We start from the raw sequence: 12,223 nt of genomic DNA on the forward strand, positions 1-12,223 counted from the left end.
TACCTGACATGGCAAATGCCGAGTTACGACCGTTTCCTGTTAACAAGGTTCAGGTTCAACCTGTTTCATCTTTTGTTGGCGGTACCTAGGGGTTCTCATCGAGGTCAAGTGTTGCCAGCTTGCGGCGATAAGTCTCCGCAAGATCTGGCACACTTTCTGTTTTTTTGCCCTTTTTATGCTGTACCAAGGAAGCTATGCTTGAAACCCTGTTTGAAAAAATTTAACTTCCAACAATTCCGTCCTGCACAATATTTTTTACAGCTGCTAAATTGTGATTACACTTTGTTTATATGTAGTTTTTTAAGAATGGCGATCAAATTTAGAAACAGTATGGAAGGATAATAATACTGATACATGAACTGTTATTTATAACTGTTGTTAAAGGAACACTATTTTTCAAACGGTCTTCAATATCTTGATACAGTGATGTATTCTTAATTCTGTGATTTTTATCTGTAATTGATTACTCTTTTTTAAGACTATGTGTTTGTCGTGTTATTATCTGTAATGTAAATACTTTTATGGTTGTCAAATCGAACAACCGAATAAAGTTATTTGACTTGACTTGGGTGGCAGACGCATTAGGTGGGCAAAGGTTGCGCTAGGCCCAGACAAACTAACGGAGATATATCATTTTGTGGCTTGTTCCTTAATAGAGGTAGGTGACCTCGTGGGCGCCAACCACGATTTGCCCTACTTCCAGGATCTACAATATATTCATAATAAGCTCCTTTCCAGTTTAGCGGGCTATTTCTATAAAACTGACAACTTGAGGCCACGGGTAAAAGACCAGGCGCCCTGGTTTAATAAAAACTGCAGGGCGGCTAAGAATTACCTTATAAAGGAAGTAAAATCTGGGTCTCTGTCGAGCATTAGATCAGCTAGGCAGAATTATAAAAGATTGACCACGGGTGCTAGGTCAGAGTGGGGGGCCTCAAGGTGGGAAAGCCTAAAAGAAGCCTTGGACGGAAGAGACTACAGGGCCTTTTGGAACCTAGTTAGATCAGGTTCTGTAGAGGGGTCGACAGCGATAATTCCTAACCTTAGTGAAGAGGTTTAGGCCCCTCTACTCTCGCTCCGACAGTATAGCAGTAGAAGATCTAGCCCTACCAAAGAACATCACCAACTCACCTAAGCCGGTCGCATTGGGCCTTGATTGCCCACCCTGCTTGAAATCCAGGCGGCCTTAAAAAGCTTAACTACTGGGAAAGCTCCGGGGCTAGATAGGATTCCTGGAGCCCTATATCTAAACGAACAGAAGGTCTGGGCCCCCTATCTTTGGTTATATTTTAATGCCATTTTACAGGGTATGGTAGGTGCAGAAATTATACCCATCTACAAAAAGGCTTCCCCCCTCGACCCGGCCATCTACCGCCCCATTAGTCTTATTGATGTCCTCCAGAAACTATTTGCCCGCCTTTTACTAATAAGATGGCAGAGTTGGATGGATGAGCACCACATCCTAACCTCCCTGCAAGCAGGCTTTAGAGCGAAGGTTTCTACCATCGACCAACTGTTCAGATTACAGTTGGTATACTGGAAGACGGTTTTTCTGGGGGCTGGTAGTTTGTATTTGATCTTCGTGCACCTCTGTTCCGCATTTGACCTGGTCCAGCGGGACAAGCTCTGGGTAATATTACAAGAGATGGGCGTGCCGGTCTATTTGGGCCACCTATTCAAACGATTGCACCAAGGTACCTACGCTAGGGTGAGGTTTGGGAAAGGGAGTGAGGCAGGGGTGCGCGCTGGCCCCCACGCTCTTCTCCCTCTTCCTCAATGGGCTGATCGAACATCTATTGGGAGCGAGGGACCTTGACTCACCTACCCTAGCCCGCCGTAAGATACCAGCCCTGATGTTCGCTGATGATACCCTTTTATTATCAAAATCCTCCACGGGTATTCAGCGAACACTGGAGGTGTTTTGCTCCTTTTGTAGAACAAGGAATCTGGAGATTAACCTCTCCAAAACTAAATTTATGGTCTATAACGCCAGATCATCCAACTGTCCCCATCCCCATTTGGATGGTCGGGGGTTGGAACGAGGATCAACCTTTGATTACCTGGGGGTAACTAAACGATAGAATGGATTGGGGGTCTCATATGGCGAAGGTGAACCTGAAGCTTGCCCAATCCTCTGGCGGTATCCTAAAGGTTCATAACGAGAGTTCTTTCAAGCCGCTGGGACCGCCCGTGGAGATTTACAAAGCCCAAGAGAGGAGGAGTATTATATGGCGCAGAGCTGTGGGGTCACCACTGCGCAACTCCCATAACCCTTACTGAGAATAGCTTCATTAGGCGCCTTTTGAAACTACCCAAGAGTTCACCCCTACAGTTGGATCTAGGTCTGCTCCCTATTCAGGAGATTGTTTCTAATCGCCCCCTGCTGTACTGGAGGCGACTGTGGTCAACCCCTGAGCTCTCCAGCTACAGGGAGGACCTAAGGACCTTCTGTCCAGAGTAGGCGTGGGAAGAATCCCCTGGCTGAAATACATCAAACACCTTTGCCATGCACTTAGCAAAGGACACTTGTGGTCTTTACCTGAGGAAGCTTGCGCCCTGATCTCCAAGAGGTCAATGAGTTTGTTACTGAACGGAAATCATGCTAGCAAACCCCACTTTGGGTAGGTTGACCAATACCTTCTTAGATATTAAGGTTATTCCCTACTTCGAGAAGTTCTTGGACGATATCCAGCCCTTACTGGCTAAGAAATTATACGTCCAGTTTAGACATGGAACTCTGCCCCTAAGGGCTGTAACACATAAGTGGTCCAATGCTCCCCAGTCTTTGAGTTCTTGCCCAGGGTGTGAGGCCAGCGAAGAGACGGAGCTGCACGTTCTGCTCTTCTGCCCCTCCTACTCTAGGGCTAGAGCCAAATGGATCATTCAAGTTTGCAAGTCTAGGGGTCTTAGGGATTATCGGGAGGTACTTAGAATTGTAAAATATGACACCACCCCGCTGATTGTGTTTGCAACAGCTAGATTCCTCCTGTCTATGTGGTGCTTAAGAGGCGCTAAACTTAAAATGTTAAATTGTTGAATTATTGTTCCTTTGCGTCCACTTAACACTGTATTGAGCACCTGAGCTTTACAAACAAAATATAGTTCAGGGAAAGTGCATGATTTCCCTCTTTTTCACTTGTACAGTTTTCGTTATGTTTTTTAATACTGTGCTCTTTTTTATTCCATATGAATTTGGGATGTTTTATGTGTGTTTTATAATATTTGTCTAAATTGTTCTTACCTAAATGTGTGCATATGTGCTTCTATGGTCTTTAACCGATACTAAAGCTTTTTTGACTGACTGAAAGCTCCTCACTACATTGAAAAATTGGCCCTGACCCATCCTGGGGGGGGGGGGGGGGGGGGGGGGGGGGCTTAATTTAAAAAAACCCATCCTTTTTGGAAAAAAAAAGCAATGGATCATCCACAAATTTGCACTCATATTTTAAGTTCTTGGTCCCATGTGAGTCCCTTAGGGAGACCAGGACTTGGGATTCAGGGTATCCTTATCCTGCCCTCCATATGTTTTAAAAAATACATTTTGCAGTAAAGGGGACTGAGTTCCCGAGTCCTAAAACAGTTCCCACCACCTGTTTGTTGATATATATATATATATATATATATATATATATATATATATATATATATATATATATATATATCCTTACTCAAAAACTACTGGATGGATGTACACCTAAATCACAAAAAGCATGTTTTCTGCCAGATTTGGTGTAATTCAGTTCAACATGTGTAGGACCTTCCATTTTTGTCACATGACACCTAAGTTATAAATAAACCAAAAAATCTATTTCTTAACACCTTGGCTGCTACTTGAATTTTTCCCCTGTGCTGGACATTCCAAAACAGGGTGTGGTCGTGACGGAACCATTCCGTCATCAGCACAGCTCAGCCGTGACTGATAATGGAATGGTTCTGTCACAAGCATCAAAGGGGTTAAGGAAACATGGTCTTAACTATACCTTCTGAGTGGCAACCAACACTTATAGTTAGAATCATTTCTCAGTGGCAATGTTGACAGAAATATAGCAGTTATAGTTAGCAGCAAGAACTATAACCTGCACCCCCGCCTGACACTCCTTCTGATCTCACATATTGCATCATTCATGACATCATTCAATGAGGGTGCTAGTTTGTTTTAAGGTTTACATGGTGGCCAGTAACTATCATATTAATTCTACGTACTTTTGTACAGCTTGGGTGCAGCTAATGGGTAAAGTATCTACAAAATGCACGTGCTCCTAAATGGAACATAGCTATGTAGAGGTATTAAACACATTATAAATGTTGGCATTCATGAGTTACTCCATGTGCAAGTGACAGTTGACTTGTATTCATTATGCACTATAGAACATTTTGGTTCTGCAGAAAAAGTAGATAATCCTTCTTAGCAGTCTTTAGTAATTAGAGAGAATTGTGACAGCGCGATAATGTATACTTAACTTGGAAGGATGTGTGCACCAGATACTAACCTCTGTACACGTTTGTTTCGCTTCTGAAGAAGAGCTATCTGTAAAGGTTCACCACAGTATGAAGGCTGCAAGTAGTATGATCTTTTGTTCTTTCAGATCTTGGTTATGTATAGCAAATAGTGTTTTTTGACAACAGTTGCATAGAATGTACACTGTTGTTAGTAGATTATTTCAATACTCTGTGGACTATTTTTTCATGAGTTTCCCTGTTTGCAAACTGTGTGGTACAGAGAGAACTCTCTCCATAGAGCAAACACTGTTTACAGTACTCAATTATCTACTGATACCAACTTAATTTCTTAATGCAAGTTCGGTAGCTGTCAAGAGTTTGAAACAGATACAAGCGTCCATATTATTACATTTATTTTGGAATTGGCATTCATTATTTTTGCTTTTTCAGAACAATTGTATACAGGCTAAACATCATTCTGAATGAGGGTTTCCCATGCAACTGTGGTTCCCAGCATAGCTTTCATAGTCATATACATACTAGCAGCCAGCCCCAGCGTTGCCTGGGGCAGAAGGGGGCTGGGGGCAGCATTTCCGGATTGCGGCAGCATTGCCCGGGGCACCCCCGCCGGCCACGACATTGCCCAGACCACCTCCCGCCTCGCCTTTGCCTTACCCCGCCCACCCCGACATTGCCCAGACCGCCTCCCGCCTTTGCCTTACCTGAGCCGCCGCTCTTCCCCGCGCTCCGGACTTCACCGCCACTCCTCGCTGCTCGTCACTGCTCCTCCCCGCCTGTCGTCATCACGCACGTAGCGGACATCGCTAGGTAGCGGCCAGCGTTACGTCGTGGCCGGCGCTACTTTTAGGGGACTACTTTGTTTTTAAAGTTTAATTTTTGAAGTTAGGTTTTTTTTTTTTTATGCAGCCTATGTCCATCTACACACCCTGAGGATTACAACAAGGTATTGGGTGTGTGGATTGGCGCTGTGGTTCCCGAGTTTACCTTGCCAAAAGGTTTCTGTTCTTTCTTTATAATAGTAGTATAGATATATATATATATATATACATATATGTATATATTACCTACTGGCGGTCGCCAGTAGGTAGTTATAGTTAGGACCTAGTTTCGATAGGGTAAGCGATTTTTGTTTTCTCAATATCTTTGGCGCCGGTTGACGAATCTTCGAGAAATTTTCCAAACGACTGGCCTGCTCTGGTCAGCTCCTGTCTTGAAAGCTTCGGGGTGATTCGACAAGTGGGGGCTGAGAAAAAAGGGTGGTCCCAAAACGTGTTCCCCCATATAATTTTCCATAGGAAACTTTAGACATAGCTACAGCCCAAACTGCTGAACGGAATTACACGAATTTGGCAAAAAGGTAGTTTCAGAAAATGGTGTAAATCCGTTCAGTAGCTCCTGAGAAATAAAACAGATAAAAAAAGTTTCAATATCTGGGCAGAGCCTATCTACACAAGCACAAGCTTGTCTCTGATTGGCTGCCAACACGTCAAACCAGAAAGTGTTGGCAGCCATCTTGTGCCTCGGTGAGTGAAAGATTAAAACAAGAAAAGGGGGCAGAGTAAAAACACCCGAACCCCCCCAGGCCTGCTCAGGGACCCAAAATAGCCATTTTTTTTGTTGACAATTTCGGGCGGGGTCGCGCCAGGTGCGCGAATCCGTCCGATTTAGTTTTTTAAAAACTTATTTTTTTGCTGTCAGCATGGAATCTAGGGAAGAGTTTTCAAAAGTGGACTTGTTTGTATTTCTCCGTAGTGAACCTAGTTGGGCCACATTTCAACGTGCTGTCATCATTTGTATTACGCACTTCCGCCATTTGCATAGCACTGTAGCCCTTGTGGTGGACCAAAAAAGCCTGTATGCATTACTGTGCGCATTAAGGCCAAGCGGGGTCACTAGTGGGGTAACTGTTGTACAGCACCAAAGTCAGAGCCGCTCTTGGAGTTACAACAGCCTGGTGGGCCTTCAGACACAGCCAGAGTGCTGTTTGAACCACACAGACCATAGACCGCAGAGTCCTGCAGGTCTTTAAGAGAGGCCCAGGTATGTGCGGAGTCACAGATCTGTTTAGGAGTCCTGGGAGAATGAATCACGGTGTCATTGCTTTTTTTTTTAGGGTGATGGAAGAGAAAAGGTATCCAGTATACTTGGGTGGTACTGTAGGCAAAGATGTGGGTGCGGTGGGCACTCCAAATACACTCTACAGCTGTGCTATTAAAGAGCAGGGCGATCACTCGATCTTGTGCAGCAGGGAGGGTACTCCACAGCACAGACCAAACAGTGTTTTGTACTATCCACAGGGCCGGCAGTGTACACATTCAGCACTACCCTCAGACTACAGAATAGACGCGACATGGTTCATCACTCTACCTCGAAGGCTGGAAGCACACAGAGCTACAATAAGGCTTCAGGGCGACCAGTTTAGAACACGACATTCAAACCCTACATGCGGATATACCATTAAACCGCGGAGATGGCTGTCCACTGCACTCACTTTTGTCCTCATTTATTTTATGCGCTTTTAAAAAGTGTGAACTCGACCCTAGTGTATTGTAGTTCATTACATGAGCACCCGTTACATTACAGACGGACATGTTCATTTTGGTTTTTATTCATGGGGAGATCAAGTGATTTGCCCAGAAGCGGGGTCACTAGTGGGGTACCTGTTGTACAGCACCGAAGTCAGAGTCGCTCTTGGAGTTACAACAGACTGGCGGGCCTTCAGACACAGCCAGAGTGCTGTTTGAATGACACAGACCATAGACCGCAAATGGAACTCTGTAGGTAATCAAAAGATGTCTGTAGCTGAGGTAGTCAGTTGGAAGAATGAGATATATCTAAAATGGTGGAAAAGATGAGGTTTTTAAGAAAGAAGAGATTTGATTGGCTGTTTAAGAAGATTATACATTAAAAAATAAGGTGCATTGTACTTTGTTTAAAAAGCATGTTTCTTATTGGTTAGTAAAAAATGTTTGAAAGGTACAGCAGAAAGAATAGGGCATGTTTTGCAAAGGCAACAACATTCATACTCATACTCATTCATACTCATACTCATGCTCGTTCTTCCTATTTGCAACATTCTGTGGTGAACTTGTGACCTGTCAGTTAATTTGAATGTTGCTTGACCTGTTGCTATGGAAACTGGCATTAAGCAGAAGGGGTGGAGAGGTCAGTTGAAAAGGGTTTTTATCTATAACCAATGGAAATGTGTTTTTCAATTTGAAAATCTCTGGGAAGCAATGTCATTTGTTACTTATGTGTATTTGTATGGAAAACCTTGCCATTACTGGTTTCATCTTGCAGAGTCTAGTGATCTATATTGACTGTGTGTAAAAGAAAATCCTGTCCGAGTGTGTAAGATTTTTCATTCAACAGATTTATTTGAATGGTGGGATATATATTTTTGAGTTTTATTTAAAAAAGATTTGATATTATTGTAAAACTGTGTTTTTTGAAACATATATTATTAAAAGTAGAGATGTATATAGGAATTAGTGTAATTGTACTTGAAGTTTCTTTGAAAAATAGTCTGTACAATGATATATACATTTTTAACTCTTTCCAAAGGATTAGCTGAATGATGCTTTTTATATTTTTAGATAGTTGGTTGAAGATGCAGTACAAATGTGTATTTGGAAAGATGTTCAGATAAGGGATAGTTTAATGATACTACATAATTATAGATACTTTGGTAAAGATGCAACAGAACTCTGGTGTTTGAAAGATGATCATATTTATTTGTTTAAATCTTTTTGTTAGGGTTTTACATTTCAGATTCCCATGTGGGGCATCATATCGATCATAAGTCAGTTATTACACACAAAATGGTTACATAATATCTACAAACATAATTCATTTTCAACAATCGGGTTCCATTCCGCCAGATGGGATTATACATCATCGCTCATGGATTTGCTGGTAAATTAGCTTATTGTATGATGTTGCGTCCCGCTGTAGCTTGTCCCTTTGGCTATGTGATGGTGGAGGCTGGTGTGGGTATCTCCCCGTGTTTGCATACATGGCCCCTTGCTAAGTAGTCAATGATTAACATTCGATAGGTGAGTCGGTATCTAAACCGCCGACTAACACTGAACTAGAAACTGTGGGAAGAAACTTCCTTCAAAAACATGAGGAAGGGGGGAGCGCAAAGGGCGGGCGAGGGCGAGTAGCTATGGTGGGCGGAGGGTGTGCTGGCCGTTGGTCCGAGGGGTGAGGGTCGCAAGGGCTCTGGGGGGAGGGGGAGCAATCTGTTGTGGAAGTAGATGCTATTCCGAGTGGGGTTGGTCGCCCGTCTCGTCACGTCCACCTGCCGGGGATCTCACTCTCCTAGTATCTGGCCTGGCGGACTGGGGTGTTGGGAGGGGCTGCGGGGTTGAGGCGGGGACGGCCCTGGCGTCTCATCCATTGTTCTCTCTTGTTTAAATTGTATTAGCAGTTGTGCCCATTCTAAGGAGATTGGATGTTTGCGTGTACCCTTCACTTCTTCCTTGAAAGATGATCATATAAGGTGTTATTATTTAGGTTTCTGTTATTTGTTTGTACAGAAGGTAAAGTTAAATTATGGCATATATTTAAAGATAGAATGGTGAAATAGAGTGGTGTTAATTAGTTTTTTTTAGTAGTTTAAACAAAGGTATAGTTGAAAGATGCCACATAATTTTAGAAACAAAGCTGAAGATATATGTGGTTTTGAAAATGATCATTAAATGTGCAGTTAATTGCTCTTCTTTCTTAAGTCTGTTCTGAGTATAGTTTAATGTTGTTGCATATTTGTAGATTATACGGTCAAGATGTAATTCAAAAATAAACCACCATATATATATTACCCTTTGTGGCATGTTTGACTTATCTACTTACCTAGATAGTATGTATTGAGTTATCTATGTCTTCAGATATTATTTATACAGTTCCATGTATGCTTAGTGTACCCATGGAGTGACCCAGGCACTAACTCATGCACTTCTACTATCCTTTGAGTACTACCTATACAGTTTAGTAACCTCCCAGTTACTATCTATGCGCTCCTCCTATCAACCAGCCAGTCCCATGTCCTTATGTAATCACTCTTGCAAAGCCCAAGCACTTATAAATTCACCATGCATTTTCTGGCAGCACTCTAAGTATCCAGTCACTATGCATGTACTCATGCAATGACTCTGGCATTAACACATGCAGTGCTACAATCAAATATGCACTATCCATGTAGTTCTCTAACCACCTCCACACTACTGATTCAGTCCTCCAATTACCCAAGTAGTACCCATGCAGACCAGCAATCACACTGTCACTCTCCATGCACTCCTCCAATCATCCAGCCAGTACCATGTCCTTATCTAATCACTTTGCCAAATCCAAAGCACTTATAAATTCACCATCCTCTTTACTTGCAGTACTCTAATCATCCATTCACTACCTATGTACTCATGTAATGACCCAGGTACTAATACATGCACTATTACAATCCTCTATCCACTGCCGATGCAAGCCTCTAAACTCGTAAATACTACTCATTCACTCCTACAATTATCCCGTTAGTACATGTGTACTGCAGCAAATGCATTGTGATTTCATACCAAAGCGTTTACATGGTTTTTATGTAGAACGTGTTTGTTTAGTAATAGAATAGTATATTTCATAAATTTATTTTAATAATATATTTCTTTTTTTTGACAGATATTCTTCATCAACCTTAAAAAAAAAACTTACCATGACTAAAAAAGACAGAAAAGAGGAGACAACAAAAGAAGGACTATTATTTTAAGAAAAGACAGCAGCAAGATTTAGATGAACTACAACATGTGGGGAAAAAGAAAGTCTTGTGGTAAGATAACAAAATAATTTATTAAAAGACTTTCAAAGACTAGAAACAGTTTGCACAATGTAGAAAGAATACCTCAACAACAAAGAATAATGAGAAGAAAAAAGGAGAAATTAATGGGAAAGCAAGTTTTCAAAAAACAATGTATGGTAAAAGAATCAATTTGATGAAATAAGGAAAAGAATGTTTCACAATAGAGTTGTCTTTAATTTGTTAAAAGATGTGAAGAAATATAACAAAAATCAGTATTTTATAAAAAAGAAGAAACAGATTGAAACTGCTCATTAACATCTTAAATTCCCCCGGTACTACCCATGCAGCCCAGCAATCACCCTGTCACTCCCAATGCAGTCCTCGAGTCATCCTGCCAGTACCACGTACTAATCCAATCCCTCTGCCAATAACCAAGCACTAATAGATTCACTCAGGCGCTCTCCTTGCAGTACTCAAATCATCCACTCAGTACCCATGTACTCATGCAATGACCCAGGCACTAAGACATGCAGTGCTACAATCACATGTGCACTATCTATGCAGTCCTCTAACCACCTACACACTACTGATTCAGTCCTCCAATTACCCAGATAGTACCCATGCAGTTCAGCAATCACACTGTGACTCCCAGTGCACTCCTCCAATCACCCAGCCAGTCCCATGTACTAATCCAATCACTGCACCAATACCCAAGCACTTATAAATTCACCATGCTGTCAACTTGCAGTACTCTAATCATCCAGTCACTATCCATGTACTCATGGAATTACCCAGACTCTAACACATGCAGTGCTACAATAATGTGCACTATCCATGCAGACCTCTAACCACTTATACACTGCTCATTCACACCTTCATTTTCCGAGGTAGTACCCATACAGTCCAGCAATCATGCGGTCACTCCCCATGCACTCCTCCAGTCACCCAGCTAGTACCATGTACTAATCCAATCACTCTAATAATACCCAAGCACTTATAAATTTACTATACACTCTCCTTGCAGTACTCTAATCATCCAGTTACTACCCATGTACTCATGCAGTGACCCAGACACTAACACATGCAGTGCGACAATAACATGTTCACTATCCATGCAGTCCTCTAACCACTTATACACTGGTTATTCACACCTTCATTTTCCCAGATACTACCCGTACAGTCTAGCAATCACACTGTTACTCCCCAAACGCACCCCCAGCGACCCAGCCAATATCATGTACTAATCCAATCACTCCATCAATACACAAGCACTTATAAATTCACCATACACTCTCCTTGCAGTACTCTAATCATCCAGTCACTACCCATGTTCTAATACAATTACCCAGGCACTAATTCATGCACTGCTACAATCCTCCATACACTACTCATGCAGACCTCTAACCACCTACACACTACTGATTCACGCCTCCAATTACTCAGCTAGTACCTATGCACTCCAGCAATCCGCCTGTCACTTCCCAAGCACTTCTCCAATCACCCATCCAGCACCATTTACTTATCCAATCACTCCGCCAATATCCAAGCACTTATAAATTCACCATGCACTCTCATTACAGTACTCTAATCATCAAGTCAGTAGCCATGTACTCATGGAATGACCCAGGCAGTAACCATCCACTAGTACAATCACTTGTGCACTACACATGCACTCATCTAATCACTTACACACTACTCATGCACTCCTCCAATTACCATGCTATTATCCATTAACTCATTCAATCACATTGCCACTTCTCAAACATTCATAAAATAACCCTGCACTATACTTGCATTTCTCCGATCACCCACATAGTGTCCATACTCTGATGCGCTGACTCAGGTAATTTTTCTTTTTTTAACCAGTAGATGTGGTTCCGTAAGAACCGTTTTTTTTCGGGACAATTTTTTTTTTAAATGTATTTTTTTAACCTTTTTTACGTTTTTTATTTTAAAAAGAAGATGAAGATTTTA

The 12,223-nt window shown here is 42.0% G+C and overlaps 1 protein-coding gene across 2 annotated transcripts in view; it reads right to left on the minus strand.

The window, feature by feature from the left end:
• The window catches only part of VDR (vitamin D receptor), a 1,262,566-nt gene that overhangs the window by 699,378 nt on the left and 550,965 nt on the right, over positions 1-12,223 (minus strand). The gene's annotated exons all lie outside the window — the stretch shown is intronic.

The sequence above is a fragment of the Lissotriton vulgaris genome, chromosome 1_1, assembly GCF_964263255.1.
Source record: "Lissotriton vulgaris chromosome 1_1, aLisVul1.2, whole genome shotgun sequence".
Taxonomy (NCBI): domain Eukaryota; kingdom Metazoa; phylum Chordata; class Amphibia; order Caudata; family Salamandridae; genus Lissotriton; species Lissotriton vulgaris.